At 36.0% G+C, this 19238-nt stretch overlaps 1 protein-coding gene and 1 long non-coding RNA gene across 2 annotated transcripts in view; one reads left to right on the forward strand and one right to left on the reverse strand.

Annotated features, from left to right (window-relative positions):
* ERP44 (endoplasmic reticulum protein 44) overlaps positions 1 to 19238 on the forward strand; it is a 91668-nt gene that overhangs the window by 37663 nt on the left and 34767 nt on the right. The window lies entirely within an intron of this gene.
* Positions 16658 to 19238, reverse strand: part of LOC119471124 — a 10817-nt gene continuing 8236 nt past the window's right edge. Inside the window, exon 3 of the long non-coding RNA XR_005200122.1 lies at positions 16658 to 17782. This is a non-coding gene — a long non-coding RNA (uncharacterized LOC119471124). The remainder of the gene's footprint in view (positions 17783 to 19238) is intronic.

A 19238-nucleotide genomic window follows, 5' to 3' on the forward strand; every position in this document is an offset into this window, starting at 1 on the left:
AGGCATGCGCCACCACGCCCAGCTAATTTTTGTGTTTTTTAGTGGAGACGGGGTTTCACCATGTTGGCCAGGATGGTCTCCATCTCTTGACCTCATGATCGCCCACATTGGCCTCCCAAAGTGAACCACTGCGTCCAGCCAATTTAATACTGCTAAATATATTCACATTGCTGTGCAGCCAGTCTCCCAGTTTTTCATCTTGCAAAACTGAAGCTCTACACCTATTAAACCACAGCTTGCCATTGCCCCTTCTCCTTAGCCCGTGGCAACCATCATTCTGTCTTCTGTTTCTACAAGTGCGATTACTCTAGGTACTCCACATAAGTGGAATCTTACAGTATCTGTCTTTTTGTAACTGTCACATTTCACTTAGCATAATGTCCACAAGGTTCATTGATGTTGTAGCATTTGCCAGAATTTTGCTACTTTTTAAGGCTGTATATTCTGGATATACTGATTTGCAGATAATTTCTCCTGTTTGTTCTGTAGGTTGCCTTTTCACTCTGTTGATTGTGTCTTTTGATTCATAGAAATCTTTAATTGTAATATAGTCTTATGTATTTTTACATTGGCTGACTGTGCTTTAGGTGTTATATCCAAGAAATAATTGCAATCTAACGTTATGAAACTTTACTCTCCTATGTTTTCTACTAAGAGTTTTAGAGTGTTTCAAGAGTTTAGAGAGTTTTAGGGTGTTAGGTCTTATATTCAGGTCTTTCACTTATTTTGAGTTAATTTTTGTATATGGCGCAAGGTAAGGGCCCAGCTTTATTATTTTGCATTTTTAGATTTATTTATTATTTTAGATTTTTTGAAGAGACTATTCTTTCCTCATTGAATGGTGTTGGCATCCTTGTCTAAAATCATTTTGTTATATATTTGAGGGTTTATTTCTGGACTTTCTAGTCTGTTCCATGGTCTGTATGTCCATCTTTATGCTGGTTTCACTTTTTTATTACTGTAGTCTTGTAGTATGTTTTGAAATCAGGAAGTATGAGACCTCCAACTTGAAGAGTGTCTTTTGAAGAGCTGATGTTCTTAATTTTGCTGCAGTCTCTATCAATTTTTTAAATGGATTATACTTTTGATGTTGTATCTAAGAGGTCTTTGCCCCACACAGGATCACAAAGATTTTCTGCTATGTTTTCTTTTATGAATATGATAGTATGAAGGTTTATACTTAGGTCTGTGATCCATTTGGAATTAATTTTTTCATGTGGCACAGTATATGAATTGGAGTTCATTTTTTTGCATATGATCCTGGCATTATTTGTTGAAAAGACTATCCTTTCTTTGCTGCCATTGCATCTTTGCAGAAATAAACTGTCACTGTATGTGTAGGTCTATTTCTGTTCTCTCTCGTCTGTGCTGTTGATCTGTTTGTCTATGCTTATTCCAGTACTTTATAGATTACGATAGCTTATGAAGAGTCTTGAAGTCTGGTCAGGCAAAGCTTTCACCTTGTACTTTTTTTTTCAGAGTTGTTTGGCAGTTCTGGTTGCTTTAGATTTCCATTTAACTTTTAGAATCAGCTTGTTAATTTTTAATGACAACATAAAAGGCTACTGGGATTTTTACTGGGTTCACTTTGAATCTTCAGGGCAATTTGTGGAAAATTGTTATTTTAGTGATACTGAGTCTTTGAATCCATGAAGATTGTATACCTCCCCATTTATTTAGGCATTTTCAATTTCTCCCAGGAATGTTTTGTGGTTTTTCAGCCTGCATGTCTTGGATAGCTTTGTCAGATTTATTCCTAAGTATTTCCTTTTTTTTTTTTTTTTTTGATGTCACAGTTTTATTATAAATTAAACAATTTTTACAGTCAAAGTGTAATGGATTCCAATATTGGATATATTATTGTAAGGCTGTATTTTTTTTGGATGCTATTATAAATGATATTTTAAGAATAAACTTTATTTGTGGAATAATTACAGATTATATGTAGATTATAGTTGCAAAAATATTAGAGACTTCCTTTATATTCCTTGCATATTTTACCCTAACAGCAGTATTTTGTATTACTATGGCACATTTGTCAACGCCTAAGAAACTAACATTGGTACGTGAGTGTTAATTAAACTATGGATTTTATTCAGATTTTATCCCTCTTCCACTTGTCTTTTTGTTGTTGTTTTTCTAGGATATCACTTTTAGTCATAATGTCTTCTTGGTTACCTCTGATCTGTTTGTTTCTCAGTCTTCCTTTATTTTTCACAATTCTTATGAGTAGTATTCAAGAATCCTGTAGACTGTTTTTCATTTTGGGCTTGCCTGGTATTTTTTTCCTCATGTTTTGGACATCTTTTGTGAGATCTCTCAGTAAGTATGTCTTATTTTGGGGTGCTGTTATAAATGGCATTGATTGTTAAATTTTAATTTTTAGTTTTTTTGTTGCTAGTTTATAGAAATAAAATTGGTTTTTTTATATTGACCTTGTATACTAAAACTTATTAGTTCCAGTAAGTTTTGTAAATAGAGTCCATAAGATTTTCTACTTAGACAGTTAGGTTTGTTTGCAAATAAAAAGTTTTACTTCTTGTGGTCTCTGTTTCCTTACAGTATTCTTTCTAACCAAGTGCAACTACTTGTTGCTTTAGGATTAGTTTTTGTTAGGCAGAATATCTGTAAGAAGCTTCCTAGCAAGGACAGAAGGTGGCCTCAGAATCAAGATATCATCATGCCCACATATGGCTTGTTCGTATCAATCACTTATCTGGTATTATGTTAGCCTACTCTGTCTTGCCCTTGAATACTTCAGTCTGTCTGCCTTGCTGTCGACTCACTGCTTCACTGAGAGCTTTTATCCAAAGTCACAGTATTATTTCTTAGAAAAGTTCCTGTAAAAAGTTTCTAGTCAAATTGCCTGGGGAAAAAAACCCTACTATTTATTGAGTGCTTACGTGGATTTAGACATGTTCTTTCGCATATTTTAGTTATCTTTACCACAACTCATTACACCTCGAGTTGAGTAGTAGTATTCATTTAACAACAAAAATATTTATGGCTTCCTTATGTACTGCTATGTGGAAGGGTCTATAGATATAGCAATGAACTGAACACACCCAGAAAGGCAAGAGAGATCAGTATATAATTGTGTATTGTGATAACTATTCTGAAGAGAAAGTGCTGAATGCTACACAATGATGAATCTGACTTAGTCTACAGGAATAGGGAATACCTTTTTGAGGAAATGATAAAAATGAAGGAAGAGTAGGAATTTTCAAGTGAAGTAGGAGAAGAAGAGTGTTTTAGACAGAAGTAGCAGTACATGTGAAGTTTCTGAGGTAGGAAAGAACACTGACCTTTCAGAGAGTTGGACTGTATTACCATTTTACCAATGGAGAGGCTGAAAGATACTGAGAGGCTAGGTGATTTCCCAAGCCTGCATAGTAAATGGAGGGAGCCAGACTGGAACCTAGGACTATATAGCTTTTATCAGCTAACTATGCATTTGAAAGTCAAAATAAGGTAATTTAAATTGAATTCCCATAGAAATGGAGAATTTGCCCATTTCTGAATAAAAACAAAATATCCTATTATGGATTATAAAATAGTCTATTTAAATAATCTCTAATGGGTCATTACATAAATAAAAACGCAATTGCTTGTATGTGATATTATTGTTTTTGTACTGTGTGGCCCAGTCTTCTAAGGTAGAATCCTTTGTTCTAGGACCAGAAGCCTCCTACTTAATAAGTCATATACAATTGGGCATGTCACTTTAAGAATCACTGAACTTGATTTCAGTACTGTCCATAAAAAGTATATGTTTGTATGTGTGTGGTGAGAAAAAGACGTGGTAACCATATGTAGTAAAATTAGGTGATTTATTTTTATTTTTTGGTAAGTTTGAAATTTTACAAATTTTTAGAAATATGGTATTTAAAAATCCTGAACCTATAGTTTGTCATTGATTAAGGAAGAAGCAGGTGGGAGTGCCTGACTGCCTTATAGTTTTTGAGAAAATGTGTGTAAGAAGCTAGAAATCTGCACTGTACAGGGGTATTGTGATATTGTTAATTGTAATTTGCTTATTTTCACTGATGACCTTTAACACAATTACTGAATTTTTAAAAACTTTTTTCGAATAGGCCTTTGTCAGCACTTTGAGGAATGCTTAGAGCTACTTGATGGCTCCTGGAAACTGACCCACAGTTCTCTGTGTGGTTGTTCTGAGTTTTTCATTTTCATTCATTTAAGATTTTCATTTAATATGTTCATACCGTTCTGTCCATTAAAAGAAAAATAATTTCATTTAATATTCTAGCCTTTGAAAACAACTGGAAGTAGTAGTAGCAGCAGTAGTTATGTTAATAATAACAATGATCATGATAAAATGGCTTCGTGAGGGTAGAGACCCTATGTTTTTACTCTTCTGTTCCTCACACTGGCATGGTATCCAGCACATAGTAGGTGTTCAGTTGTAATTGTTGAGCAGATGGATAGATAAATGAATAATAAACAGTACCAGCATTTATGAACTGTTTTGTAGGCACTATAGTTATCTCATTATTTCCTAACAATGAAATAAATATTTACTGCCATATTTCGCCTGGTCTAACTCATCATTGATTGTAAGGCAAAATGTTAGGTACAACTGAAAAAACAAAGAAAAAACGAACTACAACACAAAGCTTTCTTATCATTTAGATTTTTTAAATTCACATGTGATAAACATATTTACAACATACAGCGTAATATTTCAGTACCTGTATATAATGTTTAATGGTCACATCAGGATAATCCTCTCTTCTAGTACTCAAAAATATACAATAAATTATTATTAACTATAGTCACCCTACAGTGCTGTAGAACAACACTAGAACTTATTTCTCCTGTCTAGAGGTAATTTATTTTTATTTAACTTTTGTGGGTATACATAGTAGGGTATGTATTTTTATGGATTACAAGTTGTTTTTTTTTTTTTGGAGACAGCCTTGCTCTGTCTCTCAGGCTGGAGTGCAGTGGCGTATTCTCGGCTCACTGCGACCTCCACCTCCTTTGTTCAAGCGGTTCTCGTTTCCTCAGCCACCAGAGTAACTGGGATTACAGGTGTGTGCCACCACACCCAGCTAATTTTTGTAGTTTTAGTAGAGACAGGGTTTCACCATGTTGGCCAGGCTGTTCTCAACCTCCTGACATCAAGTGATCCTCCCGCCTTAGCTTCCCAAAGTTCTGGGATTACAGGTGTGAGCCACTGCGCCCAGCCAAGAGATTATTTTGAAGTGCCTAAGAGTCACATCAGGATATCTGTTACCTCAAGCATTTTTCCTTTATCTTTCAAATGATTGAGATCAAATCATACTGTTTAAATTACTTTTAAAAGTACAATTAAATTATTTTTTTACTATAGTTACTCTGTTGTGCTAGCAAATACTATGTCTTATGTATTCTTTCTAACTACATTTTTGTACCCATTCACCATCTCTCCCCCACCCTCAACTACCATTTCTACCCTCTGGTAACCATCCTTCTAACGCTCTATCTCATGAATTCAGTTGTTTTAATTTTTAGCTCCCACAGTTAAGTGAGAACATGCAGTGTTTTTCTGTGCCTGGCTTATTTCACTTAACCCAGTAACTTCTAGTTCCATCCATGTTGTTGCACATGACAGAATCTCATTCTTTTTTATGGATTAATTTTACTCCATTATGTATATGTACATTTTCTCTATCCACTTGTTTGTTGATGGACACTTAGGTTGCTTCCAAATCTAGCCTATTCTGAATAGTGCTGCAGTAAACATGGGAGTGCAGATGTCTCTTCGATATACTGATTTCCTTTCCTTTGGGTATACACTTAGCAGTGGGATCGTTGGATCATATGGTTGTTGTATTTTTAGTTTTTTGAGGCACCTCCAAACTGTTCTCCATAGTGGTTGTATTGTTCTTTATAATATACATTCCCATCAATAGTGCAATATGGTTCCCTTTTCTCCTTATACTCACCAGCATTTTTTATTGTCTGTTTTTTGAATAAAAGCTATTTTAAGTGGGGTGAGATAATATCTCATTGCAGTTTTGATTTGCATTTCTTTGATAGTCATTGATGTTGTGCACTTTTTCATACACCTGTTTCCCATTTGTATTTCCTTTGAGAAATGTCTATTCAAATATTTTGCCCATTATTTAATTGAATTATTACATTTTTGAGTATAGAGTTGTTTGAGTTTCTTACATATTTTCGTCATTAATCCCTTGTCAGATGGGTAGTTGGCAAATATTTTCTCTTCTTGTTTTGTGGGTTGTCTCTTCACTTTGTTGATTGTTTCCTTTGCTGTGCAAAAGCTTTTTAAAACTTGATGTGATCCCATTTGTCCATTTATTTACTTTAGTTGCCTGTGCCTGTGGGGAATTGCTCAAGAAGTCTTTGCTTACTCCAGTGTCCTGAAGAGTTTCCCCAAAGTTTTCTTGTAGTTTCATAGTTTGAGGTCTGAGATTTAAGTTGTTAATCCATTTTGATTTGATTTTTGTGTATGGCAAGAAATAGGGGTCTAGTTTCATTCTTCTTTGTATGGATATCTAGTTCATCCAGTACCATTTATTGAAGAGACTGTCCTTTCCCCTATGTATGTTCTCGGATCCTTTGTCAAAAATGTGTTCACTGTAGATAGATGGATTTATTTCTGAATTTTCTGTTGCAGTGATCTAGGTGCCTGTTTTTTATGCCAGTACCATGCTGTTACGGTTATAGGTTGGTGCAAAAGTAATTGCGATTTTTGCCTCCCCCCCCACCCTTATTTTTGAGACGGAATTTTGCTCTTGTTGCCCAGGCTGGAGTGCAATGGCACGATCTCGGCTCACCGCAACCTCCGCCTCCAAAGTTCAAGCAATCCTCCTGCCTGAGCCTCCCGTGTAGCTGGGGCTACAGGTGCGCACCACCACACCCAGCTAAGTTTTTTGTATTTTTAGTAGAAACGGGGGTTCACCCTGTTGGCCAGGATGGTCTCAATCTCTTGACCTCATGATCCGCCCGCCTCAGCCTCCCAAAGTGCTGGGATTGTAGGCATGAGCCACTGCACCCAGCCTTGCCCTTTTTTTTTAATGGCAAAAACTACATTTACTTTGTTTCCAACCTAATATTATACCTCTGTAGTGTAACTTGAAGTCAGGTGATGGAATTCTTCCAGTTTTGTTAGGATAACTATGGCTATTCTGTGTCTTTTGTGGTTTCATATGAACTTTAGGATTGGTTTTCTGTTTCTGTGAAGAATGTCATTGGTATTTTGATAGGGATTGCATTGAATATGTAGATTGCTTTTGGTACTAATAACATTTTCACAATATCGATTCTTCCAATTCATAAACATAGAATTTATTTCCCTTTTTTGTCCTTTTCAGTTTCTTCCATCTATATTTTATAATTTTCATTGGAGATCTTTCATTGTTTTGGTTAATTCCTAGGTATTTTATTTTATTTGTAGCTATTATAAATGGGATTACATTTTTATTTTTTTAGATTGTTCACTGTGGGCATATAAAAATGCTACTGATTTTTGTAAGCTGATTTTGTATCCTGCAACTTTATTGAATTTGTTTATTAGTTCTTATAGTTTTTTGGTGGTCTTTAGGTTTTTCAAAATATAAGATCATATCATTTACAAACAAGGATATTTTGACTTCTTCCTCTCTAATTTGAATGCCCTTTATATCTTCCTCTCATCTGACTGCTCTAGCTAGGACTTCCTGTATTCCACATCTTAAGAGGAAAAGCTTTCAGTTTTTCCCCGTTCAGTATGATATTAGCTGTGGGTCTACTGTATATGTCTTTTTTTTTTTTTTTTTTTTTTTTTTTTTTTTTTTTTTTTTTTTTTTTTTTTTTTTTTTTTTTTTTTTTTTGACGGAGTTTCACTCTTGCTACCCAGGCTGGAGTGCAATGGTGCGATCTCGGCTCACCGCAACCTCCACCTCCTGGGTTCAGGCAATTCTCCTGCCTCAACCTCCCGAGTAGCTGGGATTACAGGCACGCGCCACCATGCCCAGCTAATGTTTTTTGTATTTTTAGTAGAGACGGGGTTTCACCGTGTTGACCAGGATGGTCTCGATCTCTTATCTCGTGATCCACCCGCCTCGGCCTCCCAAAGTGCTGGGATTACAGGCTTGAGCCACCGCCCCCGGCCTTGTATATGGTCTTTTTAAAGTTGAGGTATATTCCTCTTCTGCATAGCTTCTTGGGGGTGTTTATCATGAAGGAATGTTGAATTTTATCAAATTCATTTTCAGCATCAATTGAAATGATCATATGACTTTTATTCTTCATTTTCTTGGTATGATGTATCACATTGATTGATTTGCTTATGTTGAACCATCATCCTTGCATCCCAGAGATAAATCCCACTTGGTCATGATTAATTATCTTTCTGATGTACCGTTGAATTTGGTTTGATAGTATTTTGTGGAGGATTTTTGCATTAATATTCATCAAGCATATTGGCCTGTATTTTTCCTTTTGTGGATGTGTCTTTGGTTTTAGTATCAGAATAATACTGGCCTCCTAGAATGAGTCTGGAAGTATTCCCTTCTCCTTTGTTTTTTGGAATAGTTTGATAGGATTGGTATCAGTTCTTTCTTAAATGTTTGGGATAATTCAGCAGTGAAGCCATCAAGTCCTGGGCTTTTCTTTGCAGGAAGCTTTCTTATTATGGCTTTGATCTCATTATTTGTTCTTGGTCTGTTCAGGTTTTGGATCTCCTCATGGCTCAATCTGGGTATGTGTCTAGGAATTTGTCTGTTTCTTCTAGATTTTCCAATATATTGGCAGATAGTTGCTCATAGTAGTGGCTAATGATCCTTAGTGGTATCCATTGTAATGTCTCCTTTTTCATTTCTGAATTTATTTATTTGGGTCTTCTCTCTTTTTTTCATAGTCTGGCTGAAGGTTTATCAACTTTACTAAACTTCTTAAAAAAACCAACTTTTTCTTACATGAGCTTTTGTATTGTCTTTTTCATTTCAAATTCATTTATTTCTGCTCTGATCTTTATTATTTCTTTTCTTCTACTAATTTTGGGTTTTGTTTATTCTTGTTTTTCTAATTCTTTAAGAGGTATCATTAGGTTGTTTATTGGAAGTTTTTTCTTATTTTTTGATGTAGGCATTTATAGCCATAAAATTCCCTCTTAGTTTTACTTTTGCTGAATCCCATAGGTTTTGGTATGTTGTATTTCTATGATTATTTGTTTCAAGAAAATTTTTGATTTCCTTCTTAATTTCTTCATTGACCCACTGGTCATTCAAGAGCATAATTTCCAAGATTTCTCTTGTTATCAATTTCTAGTTTTATTACACTGTGGTCAGAGAAGATGCTTGAGATAATTTCAGTTTTTTTGAATGTTTTAAGACTTGTTTTGTAACCTAACATGTAGTCTATCCTTGAGAATGATCAACGTGATGAGGAAAAGAATGTGTATTTGGCAGCCATTGGATGAAATGTTCTGTAAATATCTGTTAGGTCCATTTGGTCTATAGTGCAGGTTAAGTGTGATGTTTCCTTGTTGATTTTCTGTCTGGAAGATCTGTCCAAGGCTGAAAGTGGGGTATTTAAGTCTCCAGCTATTATTGTATTGTGGTCTGTCTCTCTTTAGCTCTAATAATACTTGCTTTATTTATCTGCACCCAGTGTTCAGTGCATATATATTTACATTGTATTACATGCATTACATATGTATATACATTGTATTTGCAGTCGTATCCTCTTGCTGAACTGACCCCTTTGTCATTATATAGTGACCTTCTTTGTCTCATAATTTTTGTCTTGAAATCTACTTTGTCTGCTATAAGTATAGTGATCTTATTCTTTTTTGGTTTCTGTTGGTAGGGAATATCTTTTTCCATTTCTTTATTTTCAGTCTGTGTGTGTCTTTATAGGTAGAGTGTGTTTTTTGCAAGCAACAGATCTTTGGGTTTGGTTTTTTTGAAAATCCGTTCCACCAGTCTGTGTCTTTTGATGGAAGACTTTAGTTCATTTGTATTCAGTTATTATTGATGAATAAAGGCATACACCTTCTACTTTGTTGTTTGCTTTGTTATTTTGTGGTCTTCTCTTCCTCCCCCTTCTTTGCTGTCTTCTTTTTAGTGAGGGTGATTTTCTCTGGTGATATGATTTAATTTCTTGCTTTTTGGTTTTGTATATCTGTTATTTGTTTGATTTGAGGTTACCATGTGGCTTCCAGATACACTCTTATAACTCATTATTTCAAGCTGATAACAACATTGTTTGCATAAACAAATGAACAAGCAAAAGAGAACTAATAAAAACTGTACACTTTAACTTCATCTCCCTGCTTTTTAACTTTTTCGTGGTTTCTGTTTATATCTTTTTATACTTCTTATGTCTTGAAAAGTTGTTGTGGTTATTATTTTTGATTGGTCCCTCATTTAGTCTTTCTACTTAAGAGTAGTTGACACACCACGATTAGTGTTATAATGTTTTCTATTTGTCTGTGTACTTACTATTTTCTGTGACTTTTGTACTTTCAGATGATTTTCTGTTGTTTATTAATGTCCTTTCCTTTCTCATTAATGTACTCCCTTTAACATTTCTTTTAGGACACATCTGCTGTTGATGAAATCCCTCAGGTTTTGTTTGTGTGGGAAAGTCTTTATTTCTCTTTGATATTTGAAGGATGTTTTTGCTGGATACACTATTCTAGGATAAAAGTCCTTTTCCTTCAGCAGTTTCAATGTGTCATGCCACTCTCTTCTGGCCCATAAGGTTTCCACTGAAAAGTCTGCTGTCAGATGTATTGGAGCTCCATTTTATGCATTTGTTTCCTTTCTCTTGTTGAATTTAGAATCTTTTTGTAAACTTTTGACCTTTGGAAGTTTGATTATTAAATACCTTGAGGTAGTGTTCTTTGGGTTAAATCTGCTTGGTGTTCTATTACCTTATTATACTTGGATATTGATATTTTCTCTAGGTTTGGGAAGTTCTTTGTTATTATCCTTTTGAATAAACTTTCTACCTCTATCTGTTTCTCTGCCTCCTCTTTAAGGCCAGAGTAGATTTTTCCTGTTTGCAGATTTTCTAGATCCTGTAGGCATGCTTCATTATTATATATTTTTCTTTTGTCTCCTGTGACTATATTTTCAAATAGCCTGTCTCCAAGCTTACTAATTCTTTTTTCTGCTTGATAAGTTCTGCTACTAAAAGAGTCTCATTCATTCTACAGTATGTCAGATTTTTTAGCTCCCAAATTTTGGTTTGATTTTTTAAAAAAATATTTCAATCTCTTTTTTAAATTTATCATATAGAATTCTGAATTCCTTCTCAGTGTTATCTGTAGTTTCTTTGAGTTTCCTCAAAACAGTTATTTTGAATTCTCTGCTTGAAAAGTCACCTATCTCTGTTTTACCAGAATTGGTTCCTGGTGCCTTATTCGGTTTGTTTATTGAGGTTGTTTTCCTGGATGTTCTTGATATTTGTGGGTGTTTGTCTGTCTCTGGGAATTGAAGAGTTAAGTATTTATTGTAGTCTTCACAGTCTGATCTTGTGTCTGTGCTTTTTTGGAAGACTCTGCAGGTATTCATAAGGACTCAGGTGGTGTTATATAAGCTGTAGCTGCATTGGAGGCACCCCAAGCCCAGTGGTGCTGTGGTTCTTGCAGCCTCATAGAGGTACCACCTTGATGGCCTTGGACTTCTGGAAGAATTCTTTGGATTACCAGGCAAAGACTTGTTCTCTTACTTTCTTCCCAACAAATAGAGTCTCTTTCTCTGTTCTGAACCTACTGGAGCTGGGGATGGAGTGACACAAGCACCCCTGTGGCTACAACCACTAGGACTGCTCTGGGTCAGGTCTGAGGTAGCACAGCACTGAATCCCACCCAAGGCCTGCTGTAACCACACCCTGGCAACCACCTATGTTCACTCAAGGCTCTGGAGTAAGCAAAGACCCTGAAGTGAGCACAATCAGCAGGTGGCAAAGCCAGCCAGGCCTGTGTTCTTCCTTTCAGGGTGGTGAGTTCTCTCTCAGTGGGGTGTGGGGACGTTTTCATACTTTAGGGGTCAAAAGCATGCTTCTCTAATCCAAATGTGCAGAGTCATTCTGGTTTGAACACCTCTGTCAGAGACATCTGTGTCTCTGACAGGGAATCCATAACTGCCATTAACCATGCCCAAAAGTACATTTCCTGCCTAGTTCTCTCATAATTAAAAATAATTTCTGATACCTTCCAAAGTCAAAAATGTCAGATAACGCAATGCAAAACAGAACAGAGCCTTAGATTTTGAGAGGACTCTTAAGAGCCTTCGATTTTGAGAGGAATCTATCTGCCTCTAATTTCTAGGGTTTCATTAGGAATACAGAGGTTTTTCCCAAAACAAGGTCCATAGTGCCACCTCTGTTTTTCTCAAGGAATCTCAGGCTGTTTTAGCTTGAATATCTGCTTTTAATTAAGCTGACTTTTAACCATAGCACTCTTAAAAAAAAATTCTTTTAAATTTCTTATCACCTGACTTTAGCCAGGCCAAGTGGCCAGTATTTCTGGCTTTTGAACTTTATCAAAGGTAACCTCCCAGGTGCTCAGAGAAAGGAAAATTCAAGATTGTTTGTGGAGGGGAAGGGAGTCAACAAATGGAAAAGACCTTGCAGATATCAAACCAGGAAGGACTCATTCCCTAAGCCAGGAATTGAACTCTGAATCTGTGCCACCATTGTGGAAAGAGAAAGCCTTAGCCACTAAGCTACAGCATTAGGCAGTTTCCATTGCTCTTCCCTGGAGCCTAGGGCAGTCAGCTTTGAGCTTGCAAAGGCTTTTAACTGCTTAAGATAATTTTTTTGAGCAAACTATGACATGGACCCCAAAATTCCTGTTCCCTGGGTGGCAGAGACCAAGAGAAAGTACTGTCCCATTCTTACGAGGTCAAGCTCCCAAAGACAGAACAAGATGAGAAAGAAACAACTTTTTTTTTTTTTTTTTCAGGAAATTGCAGCACAGTTTGTAACTGACCAGTTTTCCAGGCTGGCTTGAACAGTGGGATTTTGAGATCCTAAGCCAGTGTTCTGTGCTAAGGTATTCTTCTGAATGACAGAGCAATATGGAAAGACAAAATTGTAGCACAAAGTATACCAGGTTTGTTACAGTAGCCACTCTGCTTAGTATGCAATATGGAACTGGCCAGGCTCAAACTTGCCCTTGGATAGGCCCTGTCATCTTTAATCCAACCTCTGCCCTTATGTGGTCTCTGGGCAAGATTGTCATCTTGAGTAACAGAAAAGATAGGAAAGGGAGAAAAGCATTGCTTCCTGAAAGGTGGGGAAGGCAAGGAGCTCAGGGAGGCCAGAGAAAGACCCACTCATTGCAGTGACACTGAATCAGAAGTTCAGGCAGTCACTTGTCAGTTGCAATGAGATGTTCTCCAGCAGTCTTACCAGCTCTCAAGTTTCCCCTTTCAGGAATTAAAAAAGCTCCCCATGTCCAGTGATCCTGTCACCCACAGCTGTCAGGGAAGAGTATAAGGCAAGAGAATAGTGGTTAACATCCCATAATGCCAAATCCATTCTTAGCTGAGAGGGACTTTACTGAGGGGGACCTCTCACTCCCTGAATCTTAGGAAGGACTCTAACCATCCTAAGTTGGGCCTTGAACCCCAAATCAAATGTCTTTGCCTTTTATTAAGAGGGACCTTTAATTCACTCTCTTTTAGGAGATACTCTGACTCCCCTAAGTTGGACCTCTAACCCAATCTCATCCTTCACCCGGGTACCCCACTTGCTTACCCAGAGTTGGCCAGTTGGTGCTGCAGTCTGTTTCCTTTTGGGTTGGGGGTTTCCTCAGTATCATCCCTCCATGGTTCGCCAGGAGGATGTTACCAGAAAGGGGTCCTGATCCAGACCCCAAAAGAAGGTTCTTGGATCTCATTCAAGAAAGAATTCGAGACAAATCCATAAAGTGAAAGCAAGTTTGTTAAGAAAATAAAGGAATAAAAGAATGGCTACTCGATAGGCAGAGCAGTCCTGAGCTGTACTTTATTGTTTATATGTAGTACATTTTCATTATCCATTCATCTGCTGATGGCCACTTAGGTTGATTTCATATTTTGACTGTTGTAAATAGTGCTTCAGTAAACATGGGGGTGCAGATGTGTCCTTGCTATACTGATTTCCTTTTCTTTGGATAAATACTTAGTAGTGGAATTGCTGGATCATATAGTAGTTCTATTTTTAGTTTTTGAGGAACCCCTATTCTGTTTTCCATAGTGACTATACTACTTTACAGTCTTATTAATAACATATGAGTGTTTCCCTTTCTCCAGATCCTCCATTATTATTTTCATATTTTTGTTAATAGCCATTCTAAGTGGGATGGGATGATATCTCATTGTGGTTTCAATTTGCATGTAACCACATGAATGGTAATACTGACCATTTTTTCATATACTTTTTGGCCATTTGTATGTCTTTTAAGAAATGTTTATTGAGATGCTATGCCCTTTTTAAAATTGGATTTTTTTTTTTTTTTGCTGTTGCTTGTGTTTCTTGTATATTCTAGATATTAATCTCTTGTCAGATGATTAGTTTACAGATATTTCCACCACTAATTCTCAGGTTGACTCTTCACTCTGTTGAGTGTTTCCTTTGCCCTATAGAAGCTTTTTAGTTTGATATAATCTCATTTGCCTATTTTTGCTTATTTTGCCTGTGCATTTAAAGCCGTATCCTTAAAATCTTCCCAGACCAGTGTTCTGAAGCATTTCCCCTATATTTTTGTTCATGGTGAGAGATACGGGCACTTAGAATTTTTTTATACCTATTGTAAAAACTATTTTAGACTCAGAAATAGATTTTTAAAAGTTGTGTCATTAATGTGTGTGCCTTAAAAGGAAAATAAATTTGTTCAAGTAATTCCTAAACAACTTTACACTCAGAGACTGACTGTTGTGCATCATTTCTCAACTGAGTCGAATTTTATTTTTTCTATACAATATTGACCTTCATGCCATTAAGAGTGTTGGTAATGCTCTACTCTCTCTAGGAATTTCTCCCAAGCTGCTAAACCCTTTCTGCAAGTATTGATGCTATCACTTTCCTATTTACTAACCTCAGAGTTTAGTTTTTCTGAATTGAAATATATCTGCTAGTTAAGCATCTTTTCTTCAAAGTTACCAAAATACAAACCAAAATGTTAATAATGGTTTTCTCCAGTGGTGGTTGGAAGTGGGTCTTATTTTCTTCTTTATACATGTTTGTTTTCCAAAACTTGTAAACACTCATAGACACATGTGTACATATGCATATGCACATGCACACAATTAGAACATGGCCTTGCTTTAACTGTGCATCATCATTATATCTCATCTTCTGCAGTCTTACCATTTGGAGAATTTTGGGAGTAGAATTCATTTTTCTCTTTGGTGGTCATGCTTGCTGCCTTGGATCTAGAAAGTCCCATCAGTTAGCCCCTGGTGGGACCAGGTTCTCTGCTGACCTCCAGTGGCCTTAGGCTGTATGGCACTAAGCAAGAGGCATTCATGTTTGCTGGTCAGAGCAGAACTTTCAGACAGACCCACACCCGGTACTTTGTAATTGTCCTTGATTAGGTAGCACATGCCCCCATATACCTGAGTTGCTTTTACCTATCTGTCTTCCAGTGCAACTCGAACTTTACTTATTGGAAACCGAGAAGCTTTTTATAGGAACTATAAATAAATACCATAATAAGAATAAGAAAATATGAAGTGAAGAATTTATGTGCATAGAACAGAATTTGGATAAGCAGTTAAGCCTGAGTTCTGAGTGAACTTCTAGGCTTTGCTTATTAGTTTTCTGTTGAGGTATTTTGTTTTGTTTTTTGGGGGATCTTTGTCTTTTGCGGTTTTTTGTTTGGTTGTTTGTTATGAGGGGTGCAGTTTGGGAATAGGAAGAGGTACATAGGCAGCAGTGGTCCTTCTTCTGAAACCAGAAGAACAGTAAGACTTTCCTGTGGAAATGTTCTGCCTCTTTGTATTTTCTGCCATGGATATCCATAGCAGGGAGAGACGTTGCTGAAACGAGCATGAGGCAGTTTCCCCATTTGGATCCCTGCTGGGCATTAGTGAGGCGGGCAGGCAGGACCCGTCAAAGAAAAGTAAGTGACCATTGGAGCAAAAATACATGCTAATTTTCCAATCAGTGAGCTGTTAACCTTCTGGGATGTATAATTCCTCTGACATCCATTTTAACATTTGATCTATCCAGTTAATTAAAAAAACCCATTTATTATACCCCTTAAGTCATTCTTTGTTACATTGTCAAAATGTCACATTCTAATTATCTTAAAATCACTTTTGGCCAAAGCTTGTTAAAAAAAAAAAAAAGCATTATGTCTGAGATTATTGATCAATGTAATTTTAAGGTTTCTGCTTCTTAATAATTAAATGCCACTGCATTATACAGCATACCTGCTGCTATGGTTGTTTGAGAATGAAGCAAATGAATATGGGATCCCTTACTGGTTTTCAAATATTTTAAATGTTTTTCTGTGCATAACCAGAATTTTAAAGCAATCTAAAGGTTACAGTGTTTGTTAATAGACTTGTGATTTTTGCCACAACTATTAGAGCAGCCTCCTTACCAGTCTCCCTGGTTCTCTACTACTGCCAGGTGAATTTTTTTGAAAGCTCAGCTCTAGCAGCTCAGTGGCTGCTTATCACAAACAGGATAAAATTAAAACTCCATTAGCTTAGCACTTAGGACCCTCTAGAGTCCGTTTCTAACTTTATTCTACTCCTAGTTTATGCATACTTGGTATTAGCACTGCTTTCTCATTATGCCCACTAATTCATCAAGTTTAGAAAGTTAAAAGCATTATATTGTCTCTAGTAGTGCACCTTGCTGTCCATTTTCATACTGGTACATAGGGCACAAATGGAAAATAGATGTTTTCTATTAGACTAGTTTTTTTCCTTCTGAGTCCCTCTCATATCCTCTCTGCCAGATCCTCTGGGTATTAAAAAGATTCTTTGACTTCTTGTTGACAAATTAGGCACCAACTAGGCTAGTTTACCTTTATTAACATTGAATATTGGACCTAAATTAAACCTAGTAGGAATATTTTACTTTCATAGGGCTTCATACTATTGAATTTTAGTTTTAAAAATGTTTATTATTACGGATTGTTTGCCAGTGTGAAAGACAAAATGTTATCTTGGAGTTTTAATTTGTAACTTTCTGATTACAATTGAACATATTTAATATGTTTATTGCTAATCTGTGTTTCTTTCATGGGCTGATATCGTTAGCCCATTTATCTTTTTGGTAGTCTTTTTTTAAACTAATTCTTTATATATTCTGGATATTAATCAGTTGTGTCTAGTATATGTCACAAGTACCTTTCTTCCTGTTTGTCTTAAAAATTTGTGTGTGTGTGTGTGTGTGTGTGTGTGTGTGTGTGTGTGTTTTAATGTCTAGATGCTTCCTGGCCTATATGGCTTCAAAATCTGGCAAATGTCTTGGCTGCACATGGTCTTGATACAGGGTTACAGGCCCTTTCCAAAGTAGACATCATTGTCTCCTAAGTACCATGAGGCCATATGAGATTTTTCATCTTTGTGACCCAATTCCCCAGGTTCCTATATTACCCCAGCACTCAGCAAATGTCCCCTGGAGACATTTGTCTTGCCTATGCAGGTATAATTCTCAGCCCTGAATCTGCAACTGCAGAATTATTTTCCAAAACGAATTACACAGGAAACCTATAGGAAAGAAAATGGTCAGTGATTTTTGCTTACCCTAGGATTGGTTCTTCCCTTCCAGGAATGTCAGTTCCTTTAGTCTTCATTGCTTTCATGATTTCTGATATCTTAAAAATAAGATACAAAGGTTTTTTTAGTTGTTGCAGTAGGAACAATACATTTCTCCTACCCACGACATCCTGTTTGAAAATGGATATCCATTTGTAGGTTCCCTTTTATGTTTTCTGTGAACTCAATAAAATCATCTGCAAATAATGACATTTCTTCCTTTCCAGTCTTTTTCTTGTTATTTTGACCAAGAACTCCAAATCAGTGTTAAATAGAAGGGATAGCAGACATCTTTTTTGTTTTTTGATCTTAGCATGAAAGCTTTTAGTATATCACCATTCAGTTGTTTGGTATTTGTTTATTTAAATATCCTTTTTTCAGAAGTTCTGTTCTTAATTTGCTACGAGTGTTTAAGCATGAATGGATATCAAATGTTTTTCTGCTTTTGGGAGGTATTACATTTTTTTCTTTCATTCTGTCAGTGTTGTGATGTACATTAATTGGTTTTCAAATATTTAAACTGAAGTGCTAGACTAAATCTAGCTTTATTGTGATGTATTATCCTTTGTTTGTAGTACTAAGTTTGTTAATATTTCTATTCAAGTTTTACATCTATGTTCTTGAGTAAGATTAACACATACTTTTTTTTCTCATAATTTTCTTGTCAGGATTCCCATAAAGATTATGTTGACCTCGAAAACTAGTTGGGAAGTGTTCCCTCTTTTTGTAGTCTCTGGGATAGTTTGTATAAAATTGCCATTATTGGCTCCTTAAATGTTTGGTAGAACTTACTGGTGAAGATGTCCAGGAATGGAGTTTTCTTTGTGGAAAGGCTTTGAATTAGATTTGGGTTCCTTAAGAATTTTAGGATTTTTTTTTTTAGATGGAGTCTTGCTGTGTTGCCCAGTCTAGTCTTGAACTCCTGGGCTCAAGCAGTCCTCCTGCCTCGGTCTTATGCATAGCCAGAGCTATGGGTGTGTGACACTGTACCTGGCAATAATTTTAGGGCCATTTATATCTTCCATGTCTTCTAGTGTCAGTTTTGATAAGTTATATTTTCATGGGAGTTCTTTCATTTTATATAAATCTTCAAACTTAATGGCACTAACTTACTGATAGTAGCTATCAGTGGAATGAGCTTAGAAGTGTATTTTTTGAAAGAGAAAAACATGAGGTCACGCAAGTACTTTCAATTCAAATTATTATAGGGTTTTTACTTAATTATCTCAGTTTTATATATTTTTTCCTTATGCTAAAAGTCTTCTTTTTTTTTTAGCCCTGGAAAATTAAAGCAATTAATTCAAAAGGTCTTGATTCTTAATGGCATTAGCATGATTACTCAAGTGCCTTATCTGTAATACACGTGTATTTATTAATTTCAGAATAACAATGCCAGTATTAAATATTTTTTTAAATTTTGTTTTGTTTTAATGTTAAACATTTCCATGGTGCCAAAGTCAAAACTGTAAAAGCAAAGTATTGTCAGGGAATTCATACCCGACCTCTCCACCTACC

The sequence above is a fragment of the Cebus imitator genome, unplaced genomic scaffold (assembly GCF_001604975.1).
Source record: "Cebus imitator isolate Cc_AM_T3 unplaced genomic scaffold, Cebus_imitator-1.0 Scaffold51, whole genome shotgun sequence".
Classification (NCBI taxonomy): domain Eukaryota; kingdom Metazoa; phylum Chordata; class Mammalia; order Primates; family Cebidae; genus Cebus; species Cebus imitator.